The sequence below is a fragment of the Erinaceus europaeus genome, chromosome 4, assembly GCF_950295315.1.
Source record: "Erinaceus europaeus chromosome 4, mEriEur2.1, whole genome shotgun sequence".
Lineage (NCBI taxonomy): Eukaryota > Metazoa > Chordata > Mammalia > Eulipotyphla > Erinaceidae > Erinaceus > Erinaceus europaeus.
Genome location: NC_080165.1, coordinates 7,559,380 through 7,573,720, shown reverse-complemented (window position 1 = coordinate 7,573,720; position 14,341 = coordinate 7,559,380).

Sequence of the window (14,341 nt, the reverse complement as noted above, 5' to 3'; positions counted from 1 at the left end):
ATAGCTTGGTATAACTTGCTCTGCTTTGTTGCTCTCCAGTTAGACCTACACTGGAAGGATTGTCCCTCTACCAGTTTCTACAAGAGTCCAAAATTTTGTTAGTTTAGGCCTATGGGTTATAGGAAATCTACCAGAAATGATAAATCACTATGAACTTTTCTCTTTTCCTTCTTTTTTTCCTAATGCCTTCCCTATCCAAAATAACCACCATTCTTCGCAACTTGCCTTCTGCAGGACAAATCCTTACTTTGAGACACTGTCAGGTTTTAGTTGCTACTACAGCTATCCGGTTTCAAATCATTTTATGAATGTCAGTAGATCTCTTCTTATGAAAAATGTTTCTGCTAACTGCTAAGAAAATCAATATTCCCTGCCTCCTACTGATAGCATCAGAAATGCTCTCTCTCTCTCTCTCTCTCTCTGTCTCTCTCTCTCTCTCCAATAAAATGACTTAGACACAGGGGCTTGGAGATCACTCACCCGTATACTTTGAAGTACACTTTGCTACTCTGGGGGATCCAGGTTGGGATGGTAGGAGCTCTAAGCACAAAGAGAAGTTCACAAGTGGTGGATGGTGTGGTGCAGTGGTGGTGCTCATTTCTCTGCTTCTCCTCTCTGTCTCTCAATTTTTTTTTTTTATTACCACCAGGGTTATTGCTGGGACTCAGTGCATATATGCTAAATCCACTGTTCCCAGAAATCATTTCTCTTCTTTTTGATAGAAACAGAGATATGGAGAAGAGAGGGAGAGAGAGAAAGAGAGACGCCTATAACTGCAACCTGAAACTAGCAGTTGCATTGTTAGTATAAAACTCCTGCCCCTGCAGTCGGGCACATGGGGGGGTGTTGGTAAACCTGGGTCCCTGTGCATACTAAGGCATGCACTTTATGGGACAGACTACCGCTGGACTCCTCTCTCAGTTTCTCTTCGTGACCAAAAGAGGGAAATTTCCACAAAAGTAGTGGGATTTTACAGACACAAAACCTCAGGGAAATCTCAACAACAATTCAGGGCGGGTGGGGGGGTGGCACACCTGGTTAAGCACATATGTTACCGCCTGCAAGGACCCAGGTTTGAGCGCCCTCCACTCCCCGCCTGCAGGGAGAAGATTCAAGAGTGATGAAGAAGGTGTGCAGGTGTCTCTTTTTTTTTTCTCTCTCTCTCCCTCTCTATATCCCTCCCTCCAATTTCTCTCTGTCCTATCCAATAACATATAAAGAAAGGGACAACAAAATAAAAAGAAATGGCAGTATGGAGTGATGGATTCATCTTGCAGGCACTGAGGCCCAGTGATAAAACAGATGTCCATAAAAAAAGGGTAGGGGGAGTTGGGCTGTAGCGCAGAGGGTTAAGCGCACGTGGTGCAAACTGCAAGGACTGGCCTAAGGATCATGGTTCGAGTCCCCGGCTCCCACCTGCAGAGGGGTCACTTCACAGGCAGTGAAGCAGGTCTGCAGGTGTCTGCCTTTCTCTCCCCCTCTCTGTCTTCCCCTCCACTCCATTTCTCTCTGTCCTATCCAACAACAACTGCAACAATAAAAACAAAAACAAATAAACAAAAAAACCCCAAAACAACAACAACTAAGGCTAGAGAAAAGTGGAAATAACAAAATACAAAAATGATATTGAATTACTCCTACAGTGTGAGTCAAGGCAGAGAGTGTGCACTGACAATCTCAGTAGCAACACTGATAACTGACTGACTACGGCTGTCCTTGCTGAGTCAGGTTATGGTCTGTGAGCTCTTGTAGAAAGACTTTATTCTACTTGTTTGCATTGTCAGAGTGTAGTTTCTATTACCATTTGGAAAGAACCCAGGACAATTCGCTCCACATATAGGGGAAGGCCTGGTTGCATAGGCTCTGTCTTGTCTCTGAGGAGAGGAGCTGTCTCCATCACAGTACCTCATTACTATTATTATTATATACTATTATTCTGGGCCAAGTGAAAAAACAGAGAGTGACCTATGGCTATCTTTCATATCTGTTCCTTAAAGGGTACATGTGCTTGTTAATTTTATGTGTCAACTTGACTTGGCTGCAGGCTACTCAGTTAGCTGGCAAGATTTTATTTCTGAGTGTGACTCAGAGACTAGTTCTAGATGAGATTAGCAAACTAAATTGGCAGACTGAGTCAAATTGATTGTTGTAGAAAATGTGTGTGGGCATTTTCCATTCTGTGGAAAGTTTGGAGAAAATAAATCTGAGGGAGGCAATGCTTGCTGTCCATTCAACTGGGACATCCATGTTATCAGGTATTGGTTGAAATGTCTGGGACATCCATGTTATCAGGTATTGGTTGAAATGTCTGGTTGCCAGACCTTTGGGCTTTTCCTGGGATATATTCCTGGCATGGAAGAGATACAGGGAGAAGGGCAGACACCTGCAGCACTGCTCCACTGTTTGTGGAGTTGTTCCTTTGTAGACAGGAGCAGAGGGCTTGAACCTGGCTTCTTAAACATGGCAGAGTGAGCTTTGTCCTGTGGGTGCCATCTCCAAGCTCCTGGCCCTTTCTCTTTAGACACCAAGTTTAAGATAATTCATAAATACCTTATCATAACAAAGTTACTAGTAATAAATGTCTGAATCTTTACCTTGTTATTAAGCAATATTTAAAAAAATATTAGACTTAATGAATAAAATAATCTGTGTGTTTTTGGTTAGTAACTGCTGTCAGTATGTGGGACCAGCTGTGGAGAAACAGTGAAACTGATGCCACAATTTATGCTTTGCTGGCACTGAAAGACTAGCTATACAAAGGACAGTAGATAGATAACATGTAAAAGAGATATTTCACTTACAACTTACAGCAGTTTGATCAAGAAACTAATCTCCGAGGGGTGGGGTGGTGGCCTGTCTGGCTGAGTGCACATTGTACAGTGTGCAAAGACTTGGGTTCAAGACCTTGCTTCCCACCTGCAGGGGGAAGCTTTGGAAGCAGTAAAGCAATGCTGCAGACAGAGCTCTCTCTCTCTCTCTCTCTCTCTCTCTTTCCTCTTTCTCTGTCTCTATCTAACAAACATCTAATTACTTTTAAAAAGCCTAACCTCTCATCTATAATAAGCATTCTTAAAAGAGAACATGCAGGGGGAGTCGTACGTTAGCCACTGGGTTAACCATAGGTGGCACAAAATGCTGGGAATGGCATAAGGATCCCGGTTCGAGCCCCCAGCTCCCCACCTGCAGGGGAGTCGTTTCACAGGCGGTGAAGCAGGTCTACAGGTGTCTATCTTTTTCTCCCCCTCTCTGTCTTCCCCTCCTCTCTCCATTTCTCTCTGTCCTATCTAACAACAACAACAACAATAACAACAATAACTACAACAACAATAAAAACAACAAGGGCAACAAAAGGGAAAATAAATAAAATAAAAAAAGAGAGAGAGAACATGCAGGAAGCTAGTTAGCTCTAATAACAATCTAGGAAGTTAAACAATACCTTGTGTAACGATTGACCCTGATTTCTCAGGCCCCCATGAGTGACTGACGGTTCACCTCCATTTGCCCACACAATCCACTAGAGTCAATCCAAGAGAAAGCCAAATATGTATGTCTTAGCAAGCCTGCCACTAATAGTTATCTGCCTTTACCTTCCCTTTGCTAACAGTCTCCAATCAGTGCACATGTGGAACTCTCTTTTATTATTTTTTTCACTATAAAACTTTCTCACTTCTCTGTCAGCCTTTGAGTCTCTATCAAAACATGACAGATGATGGATTCCTCTTGCCATGGTGAGTTCAGAAGAAAGTCTTTGTTTTCCTCATTTGGTTGATATTTATGAATTTTCAGTTCTACAAAGGACAAGAGAGTGCCATGTGCATGGCTCTGTTCCAGGCCTCTCTTCCCGCAGGTGGCGGAGGGTGGGGTCTCGGTGAGTGTCATGGCTGGTCAGCGGTGTCTGCTTAGTGGGTAACCCAGAGGGTGAGCATGTGAAAGTGAGTGAACTTGAAGGCATAAGTGTGTGTGTGTGTGTGTGTGTGTGTGTGTGTGTGTATGTGTGTGTGTGTGCATGTGTGTGTGTGTATGAGAGAGGCAATTAGACTTCATATATATATTTTGCCACCAAGTGCCTGCACTGCACTACGATTCCACTGCTCCTGGAGGCCATTTTTCCCTTCATTTTTCTTGCCCTTGTTGTTATTGCTGTTATTACTGTTGTTATTGTTGGATAGGACAGAGGGAAATGGAGAGAGGAGGGGAAGACAGAGAGGGTGAGAGAAAGATAGACACCTGCAGACCTGCTTCACCGCCTGTGAAGCGACTCCCCTGTAGGTGGGGAGCTGGGGGCTTGAACCTGGATCCTTGTTTCAGCCATGTGAGCTTAATCTGCTGCACTATATTCCAGTCACCTATACTTCATATATTTTTTAAATTTTTTATTTAAGAAAGGATTAATGAACAAAAACATAAGGTAGGAGGGGTTCAACTCCACACAATTCCCACCACCCAATCTCCATAACCCACCCCCTCCCATGATAGCTTTCCCATTCTCTAGCCCTCTGGGAGCATGGACCCAGGGTCGTTGAGGGTTGCAGTAGGTAGAAGGTCTGGCTTCTGTAATTGCTTCCCCGCTGAACATGGGCGTTGACTGGTCGGTCCATACTCCCAGTCTGCCTCTCTCTTTCCCTAGTAAGGTGTGTCTCTGGGGAAGCTGAGCTCCAGGACACATTGGTGGGGTCTTCAATCCAGGGAAGCCTGGCCAGCATCCTGGTGGCATCTGGAACCTGGTGATTGAAAAGAGAGTTAACATATGAAGCCAAACAATTTGTTGAGCAATCATGGATCCCAAGCTTGGAATAGTGGAGAGGAAGTGTTAGGGAGGTACTCACTGCAAACTCTAGTGTACTTCTGCTTTCAGGTATATATTTTGCAGTAGTTTATGGATACGTGTGCACATAAGCTCTCTCTCACAGAAACTGGTGTATATCTAGGTTATGGGACTTTGTTAGAAAGTGAACTACCTGAGATGAAATTAGAGTGTACTATAAAAGGAAAGGTCTCACCTGAGTAATGAAGCTGAAGGGTTGTCATTCCACACGTGAAGTCTCTGGACACAGTCTGAGGTGAAGCATGTTGAGGTGGCAATCGTTGCGTTGGTTAGGTTGTGATTGGCGGATGCAATATTATGTGGTTTGGATTGGGAGAGGCATATGGGAAAGTGGGCCCTATCCAAGGGTTCCAGGACTGGGGGAAGTAGGGGCTCTATAATGGAGATGTGAGGTTCCTGCTGTCTTAGGGTTCAAAAAGACAATCGATAGTTAATGTTATCATCACATTATTTGCTAATTGGGTTAACTTTGAAAAGTCCTTTTGTTAGGGTTTGCTGTACAGTATCCAGTATCTTGTATATAGCTGTGCTATTGGATGCTTCTAATCTACTTGGTCTAGGCTTTTGAGATAGTCCGCATATCAAATATACAGCCTATATATTAAAAGGATTCAGTTTGTGTTTTGAGAAACTTTGAGACATACAATTGATTTTCCCCCTCTCATATTAATTAACTACTGATTTATATGTCTACATTTTGCTAGGAGTGTAAATAAACACCATTCCCACCACCAAAGGACTGTGACCCATCCCTCCCGCCCACTCCCACCCCCCACTGGCCCAGGAAGCAACATGTCTACCCCTCACCACTGGGTTTTTACTTTGGTGCCCTACTTACAATTTGATCAGGTCCTGCTTTTAGTTTCCCTTTCAAATCTTCTTAATCAACTTCTGTTGATGAGTGGGATCATCCCATACTCATCTTTATCTTTCTGACTTAGCTCACTTAACATAATACCTTCTAGCTCTGTCCAAGATGGGTCAGAGAAGGTGGGCTTCATTGTTTTTGATAGCTGCATAGTATTCCATTGTGTATATATACCACAGCTTTCTCAGCCACTCATCTGTTGTTGGGCACCTGGGTTGCTTCCAGGTTTTAGCTATTATGAATTGTGCTGCTATGAACATAGGAGTACACACCTCTTTTTGGTTGGGTGTTATGGAGTCCTTGGGGTATAACCCCAGTAGAGGAATTACTGGATCATATGGAAGGTCCATGTCTAGCCTTCTGAGAGTTTTCCAGACTGCTCTCCACAGAGGCTGTACCAATTTACATTCCCACCAGCAATGTAAAAGGGTTCCTCTGTCCCCACATCCTCTCCAGCATTTGTTGCTGCTGTCCTTTTTGATGTATGCCATTCTTACAGGAGTGAGGTGGTATCTTAGTGTTGTCTTAATTTGCATTTCTCTGACAATCAGTGACCTAGAGCAGTTTTTCATATGTTTGTTAGCCTTTTGGATCTCCTCTGAGGTGAATTTTTTGTTGATATCCTCTGCCCATTTTTGGATGGGGTGATTTGCTTTTTTGGTGCTAAGTTTGCTGAGTTCTTTATATATTTTGGTGATTAGTTTCTTGTCTGATGTCTGGCATATGAAGATCTTCTCCCATTCTGTGAGGGGTCTCTCTTTTTGTTTAATAGTTTCTTTGGATGTGCAGAAGCTTTTCAATTTGATGTAGTCCCATTGGTTTGTTTCTGCTTTAGTCTTCCTTGCAATTGGGTTTGATTCATCAAAGATGTTCTTGAGGTGTATGTGGGAAAGTGTTTTACCAATGTTTTCCTCTAAGTATTTGATTGTTTCTGGTCTGATATCTAGGTCTTTGATCCATTTGGAGTTGATTTTTGTTTCTGGTGAGATAAAGTGGTTCAATTTCATTCTTCTGCATGTTTCAACCCAGTTTTCCCAGCACCATTTATTGAAGAGAGCCTCCTTTTTCCATTTAATCCTTTGGGCCCCCTTATCAAAGATTAGATGCCCATAGGTGTTGGGTTTTACTTCTGGGCTTTCAATTCTGTTCCACTGGTCTGTGTGCCTATTTTTGTTCCAGTACCATGCTGTTTTGATGATGATGGCTTTATAATATAGTTTAAGGTCTGGGAGTGTGATGCCTCCATTTCTGTTTCTTTTCCTTAAGATGGTTTTGGCAATTCTAGGTGTTTTCATATACTTCATATTTTTATAGTGAATTAACACACTGGTATTGGAACAATAAGAAATAAAACAATATAACCCCTCCAGAAACATTCTGAGAGGATTAAGTTGGGAAGCCAAGAGCCAGCAAAGGATATATATATGTGTGTATATATATATATATATATATATATATATATATATATATATACATATACACACACATATATATAGAGAGAGAGAGAGAGAGAAAGAGGAGTATCTTTTTCTTTCTTTTATTTTGCAACTGAGGTTATTATCTCTTTCTTAAAATGAAAAAAAGTTTTTATTTATTGGGCATCCAGAAATCAAGAGGGTAGAAGGAGACAGAGAGGGAGAGAGACAGAGAGACACCTGTAGCCCTGCTTCACTACTTGCAAAGCTTTCTCCTTGCAGGTGGGGACTTGGGGCTTGAATGGGTCCTTGTGCACTGTAACACATGTGCTCAACCAGGTGCACTACCACCTGGCCTCGCTGTCAAGGTTATTCCTGGTGCTCTGTGGCTGCACAATTACCCAGTTACTCCTGGTGACCTTTCTTTTTAATTTTTATTTTTTTTGAAGGACTTGAGACCGAGACAGCAGGAGATGATAATAGAAGAGGCACCTGCAGCACCTTTCCACTCTCTTTAAGGCTTCCCCCCACAGGTAGGATCCCAGGTTTTGAACATTCTGAGTCATTGCACATGGTATGCATATGTTCTAACACTTCCACCACCAATACCTGGCCTCCCAATGGAGCAATCCTTCCAACTATTCAATATGCTTCTTTGAAATTCCAAAATACCCCCAACTTTAATGATGTTATGACAATATTTTTCCAATTTTTAAAGTGCTTTTGATGTAGCCTTGAAGTCCACTTGACAGGATTCTGCCCCCTGCCCACCTTAAACACATCAAAGCAGGGCTCCATGCAGAGGAATAATCCAGTTCCACTCCTATAGAGTCAAGTTGGGAAAGGTAAACCTAAAAATGTAAGTGAAGTTGCTAAAAGCATCATCAAGTGTTGAAACCCACAGAAGTTACTAATACAAAAACATTTTCACCCATCAAAAAGAATTGAAAACATGTTAATTGTCACTAAGACCTTCAAGCTATTGAATTGATCTACTTCACCATACCACTTTCAATGTTAATAGAGTTGTGTTTCTTCTTTTATTTTATTGTTCCTTATTTGTATACTATTATTCACAAAGGTGATTGTTGTAATGCTATGGGCACTTGCTATGTTTTTAGGAGGCTGGAGCTTGCTGTTTGCCCTGTTAAAGGGTGGTTCTTACCATGGCAACTCCTTGGGCCAATTAAATATTAATCTCTCAGTGCATTTAAAAAAATAACTCTTAGGTGATTTTGATATGCACAGTGTTGGAAAAAAATACATCCCTAGAAGCAAGATCTTCTATGTCTTCTTGAATCATATTTATTTTGTTTCAGGATTGTCCTGTTTTAATAAAGAAACTTGTACCTTGTCCATTTTAGTGATGGTTACACAGATATCACAGACTATCTGGAGTTTTGTCTGAGTTGTTCAGTGTTGAATGTAGTAGGATTGGAGTGATAGTGTTACCTGACTTGGAGGAATGGGACAATAGAAGGCAGGTTCATTTTTCCATCTCTGTGGCTTCAATTTCTAGTATGCAAATGGTCAGCTACCTTGTACAGAAGGCAGAGATGAAATGAGGATAAATAATATGGCAGGGATGGCCCTACTCTCTGAAGGGAGGCTGGGTCAGCCTACTCTGCCACTCAAGGAAGACAGGTCCTGAAATGAGAGCAGCCTAGAATGTTCCCAGCTGTGACCATGGCCTGAGAGCTCAGACTGACAGGGACTCAGAGCTCACACAGGTTCCTGTGCTAAATAGGACTAGATATGGATGCTTGGTCAGACTTGTGGGTGAACAGTTAACTGGATTGGTACATTTTCTTCATGTTTGGGAGCTATTCCTGTTCTCGGCCCTAATCTAGCTTTCCAGTCCTATTATCAATTCTGCCATCATCTTACCAAACAGTATTTTTAGTTTACTTGCATGTTACCTATAAATCTCAGGCAAAAATTACTAAAGTCATGGGCCTCTTGGACCATACCTAAAATAGACTTCCTAGCTGCTTCCCACATGAAGATCTCTAGTTTCATCTGCTCTATTCCTACCTTTAAGTTCCTGTTTATTAAACACTTTGTTCTGCTTTATATTACTGCCTATCAGCCACCTAGTTGCAGATGCTACTGTGATTCCATCCTAACTTTCCTGGGCAGACAACCCCACCAATATGTCCTGGAACCCCACCTTCCCAGAGCCCTGCCCCACTAGAGAAAGAGAGAAACAGGCTGGGGATATGGGTCTACCTGCCAATGTCCATGTTCAGTGGAGAAGCAATTACAGAAGCTAGAACTTTCACCTTTTGCACTCCATAAAGAATTTTGGTCCATGCTCTCAGAGGATTAAAAAAAACAAAGAAAAACAAACAAACAAACAAAAACAAACAAACAAAAAAGCATAGGGAAGTTGCCAGTGGAAGGGATGGGACATGAAACTGTAGTGATGGGAATTGTATGGATTTGTATACTGATCTCTTACAATCTGTTAATCAGTATTAAACCACTAATGATTTATTTTTCAAGGAAGAACATTTAGAGGAAGTAGGAGTGACTTAGAAAGGAAAAGAAGGGAAGGCCATAGGAAAAAAAGGGCAAATATAAATAAATACTGCTTACAGAGGAAATGCCAACCATGTGACTAGGCCATCGGAGTCCCTTAGTATTAGGGAAGTAGCCGGGAGAAAACTAGAAAACCCTTCCTCCACAAGTCCTCTCATTGGATATGTTAGGCTTCTATTGCTTGGAACCCGAGCAGATATAAGAAGACAAGAGAGAAGTTTGGGAGTGTGCTTGGTGTGAACGCAGCAAGCCACTACTTCAGTCATGTGGGAGTGTATTGAAGTTGCAACAATTTTCTTTTCCTCCTCTTATTTTCTTTCTCTATTTTCTTTTCTTTCTTTTTGTTGTGAAATAGGGAGAAAAATGAACATCTGGAAAAATATGAAATCATGTGGATATTTACTTACTTTCACCATAAAGAGATCCTAGCTAGGTTTTAAATAATATAGTGGCACCAGTGCTTAGAAAGGAGGGGGTAACCAATGTGTCCTGGAGCTCTGCTTCCCCAGAGACCCACCCTACTAGGGAAAGAGAGAGGCAGACTGGGGGTATGGACCGACCAGTCAACGCCCATGTTCAGCGGGGAAGCAATTACAGAAGCCAGACCTTCTACCTTCTGCATCCCTCAGCGACCCTGGGTCCATGCTCCCAGAGGGATAGAGAATGGGAAAGCTATCAGGGGTGGGGGTGGGTTATGGGGATTGGGTGTTGGGAATTGTGTGGAGTTGTACCCCTCCTACCTTATGCTTTTGTTCACTAATCCTTTCTTAAATAAAAAATTAAAAAAAAAAAAAAGGAGGGGGTATACTTAGAGTTAGCAATAGAGGGCACTGGGTAGGCAGTTTCTCAAGTCCATCCTCCCTGGAAGAACACAGGTAAAGTGTTTTATAAGGACAGGGGACCAGGAAGAGTTTCAGGGAGGAAAGAAGAAAATTTGAATGTTTTCACTGATAACAACTTTGAGTATCAACTGCAGTCAGAAATGGGTTGTATATAGATGGTGTCAAGAAATTAATATAAGTTTAATGACCTGAGTCATATCTATATCTTCTATCTATCTATCTTTTTTTAAATGAGGTGAAGAAAGTGAGTTCACCATTCTTTTTCATATATATATATATTTTTTCCCTTTTGTTGCCCTTGTTTTTTATTGTTGTTGTAGTTATTATTGTTGTTGTTACTGATGTAGTTGTTGTTAGATAGGACAGAGAGAAATGGAGAGGTAAGGGGAAGACAAAGAGGGGGAGAGAAAGATAGACACCTGCAGACCTGCTTCACTGCTTGTGAAGCGTTGCCCCTGCAGGTGGGGAGCCGGGGGCTAGAACTGGGATCTTAATGCCAGTCCTTGCTCTTTGCTCCACCACGTGCACTTAACCCAATGCACTGCGGCCTGACTCCCATATCTATCTGTCTGTCTGTCTGTCTGTCTGTCTATCTGTCTAGCTATCATCTATCATCTCTCTCTCTCTCTCTCTCTCACACACACACACATACATACACACACGCACACACACACACACACAAATTAAACTCTTAGAAACTTGGATACAGAACTATTTATCAGTGTTAATTTAGACAACAAAACCAAGAAGGCTGGTTATATAAAGCCTTCCCTACTATTTCCATCAAGCAGGATTAATTATTTCCTTTCCCCCATTCCCACAGGGTGTGCTTAATAATACTGGAACCATTGTGTTATGGTAAATTATGTAAATTTCTCTCACATGGATTGTAAATTTCTTGGGAGAACAGGTATCTTTTATTAATTATCAAGTATGCCAAGCCTTTTACTTGGCACATCGTATATGTGGTCCCAATGATTCTTCACAGCTGCCCTTTGTGAGAGACATAATTTCTGTTTCAGAGATGGAAAAAAATTTCAGGCTCAAACAGACTCTATCAGAGACATTTGAGTGGTGGGTTGGAGACAAAGTTGAGATGTAAGATGCCATCTGCCTGCACTGAAGTCACATTCTTTCCCTTGTTAAACATTGTTCCCTGCATCTTCTGCTGTGTATTCCCACACCTGCTTAGCACAATCTCACATCAGACACATTCTTATCTAAACTTCAGTAATGGCGAATGAAGTAAAACAAAACTGAGGGAATAAACCTTCAAACCTACCCCTTCGTTTTAATGTTTTGGTAATATATTCCATTTGTTTGACTAGAGGGGGGTATCTCAGAGTGCTTGAACCCATGCCGAGCCCTTCTCTGGAATCCTGCTTCACTTTTTGATCAGAAGAAGGGTAGAAACAGAAGTACTGGTGCTTGGGGGTCAGTTGAATTGTGTTGGTACCTCCCACAGCCCTGCTGAAAACTGATGGAGGAGTAGGAATAGCTGAAAGTAGAGTTTTTAGTGACCCAAATAAAGGTGCAATGAAGTGGTACACAAAGTCATATAATTTAATTCTATTTTTTTCAACGTACAAGAAATCTTATTTTCCTTCCTTCCTTCCTTCCTTCCTTCCTCCTTCCCTTCCTTCCTTCCTTCCTTTCTTTCCTTCTTTCCTTATTATGGAACTTTTGCTAAACTTATCATATGATGAGGATGTAATTTAATTGTCAAAAGGGTAAAAGATCTCATCTCAAAACCTTCAGTATTCATATCAATCATCAAATATACCTGATCATCAGTTTCCCATGTATTTGAGATGATATTTTGTCCACTTGCCAGGGTTGTAATTATTGAACCTAATGTCAAATAGTTGCTGTGATCCCATTTGATGAATGAAACCAGTATCACCCATGAGTCACCAGGCCACTGCATCCAGCTCTGCCCTCAACTAACACTTGGAGATCAGCTGACGCGAGCTAAGCTCTCACAGCTCTAGCTGCAGCTCTGACTCTTCTGAGTCACCAAGAGGCTCCTGTAGTTCAGCGTTGACTTCCCACGTGCCATGTCTGCATTGCAGAGGGTTTCCATATACTTAGGGAAAGGTGTAAAATCTGGTATCTTTGCTACTGTCTTCCCTGATGCAGCTTTCTAGCCCCTTTTCCAGCCCTGACATCATCCCCCCCCAAAAAAAAACTTTGGTCCAGCTGAGTATCGGATGTCAGGTTTAGAAAAACAAATAAACAAAACTAGTACAGTCATGGGCCCTTTGGAATATAACTAAAATAGGCCTAGTAACTATCTACAAAATGGAGACCCCCCCCCCCTCAACTCTTCATCTGCATTATTTCAGCCTTTCGGTTCATGATGAGTCAACAATTTGTTTGGCTCTGTATGTTAACTCTTTTTTTCAGCCACCAGGTTCCAGATGCTAGCATGATGGTGATAGGACTTCCCTGGGCAGATGATGCCACCATATGTCCTGGAGCCCCGCTTCCCCAGAGCCCTGCCCCACTAGAGAAAGATAGAGACAGGCTAGGAGGAAAGATAGAGACAGGATAGGAGTAGAGAAAGATAGAGACAGGCTAGGAGACAGAAAGATAGAGACAGGCTAGGAGACAGGCTAGGAGATAGAGACAGGCTAGGAGTTCCCCAACACTCAATTGGGGAAGCAATTACAGAAGCCAGACCTTCCATCTTCTGCATCCCACAATGACTCTGGGTCCATACTCCCAGAGGGATAAAGAACAGGAAAGCTATCAGGGGAAGGGAGGGGACACGGAGTTCTGGTGGTGGGAATTGTGTGGAGTTGTACCCCTCTTATCCTATGTTTCTTGTCAGTATTTCCTGTTTATAAATAAAAATTAAAACAAACAAACAAAGAATTCCCCAAAGATGGGAAGGGGGCTGATGTGGTGATGCACCTGGTAATGTACATGTTACCCTGAGAAAACGCCTGGTTTCTAGTCCCCCTTTCCACCTGCAGGGAGGAAGCTTCATAAGTGGTGGAGCAGATGTCTTTTTTTGTCTCTCTCCCTTTCTACATCGTCTTCAATACCTCTCTGTTTCTATACAAAAACAAACAAACAAAAAAACCACACAGAGTATCATGGAGATGGTAATTATGATTCCAGGATATTAACCTATATCTGAGACAAAATGTTAGTCTGAAATAACAATTATTTATCTAGAACACCCACTTTGCTTGCCTATTTTGTACCCAAACTTTGTGTTAAAAAATAATGGGAAGTTCAGCTCCAAGACAGTATTTGACCCGCTTTGTTTTCACAGTTTATAAGGGAGATAAGCAAATTAAAATGATTGTGTCATATTATGGAAAATGTCTTGGTAGAGACAAGAGCAGGCTATGCTTGGAGGGAGATAGATAAAAATTCTAAAGGCACTTCATCCCTGAGAAATACTCATGGAAAAAAGCAAGATTGAATTGACTAGAAAGAAGGAGCAAAATAGTTATTCTGGTGAAGAAATTGGTGGAAAGGAATGTTCTCCCGAGGCAGGAAATTATTTGCAGAGGTAAAGAGTTGGAGAGCAAAGAATATCTGAGGGATTGTTGTGATGTGTGACTGGAGCACTAGGTAAAGGTGGTGTCCTGAGATTTGGAAATGTGAAGCTGGAATTCGGTAAGTATGACCTACTTAGCTGTGCTGAGCTTCAGTGAGGTGCATGGATTTCACCCTGAATGCAAAATGAAAATTTTCACAGAAACATGCTAAATAGGTTTCCATTACAAATAATAACTTTAAAAGGAACATGGTAATTGAGTTAGAAACAGGGGACAAAAAGATCAAATAGTCTAGGATGTTGATGCAATAATCTTTTTTTATTGATTTAATAATG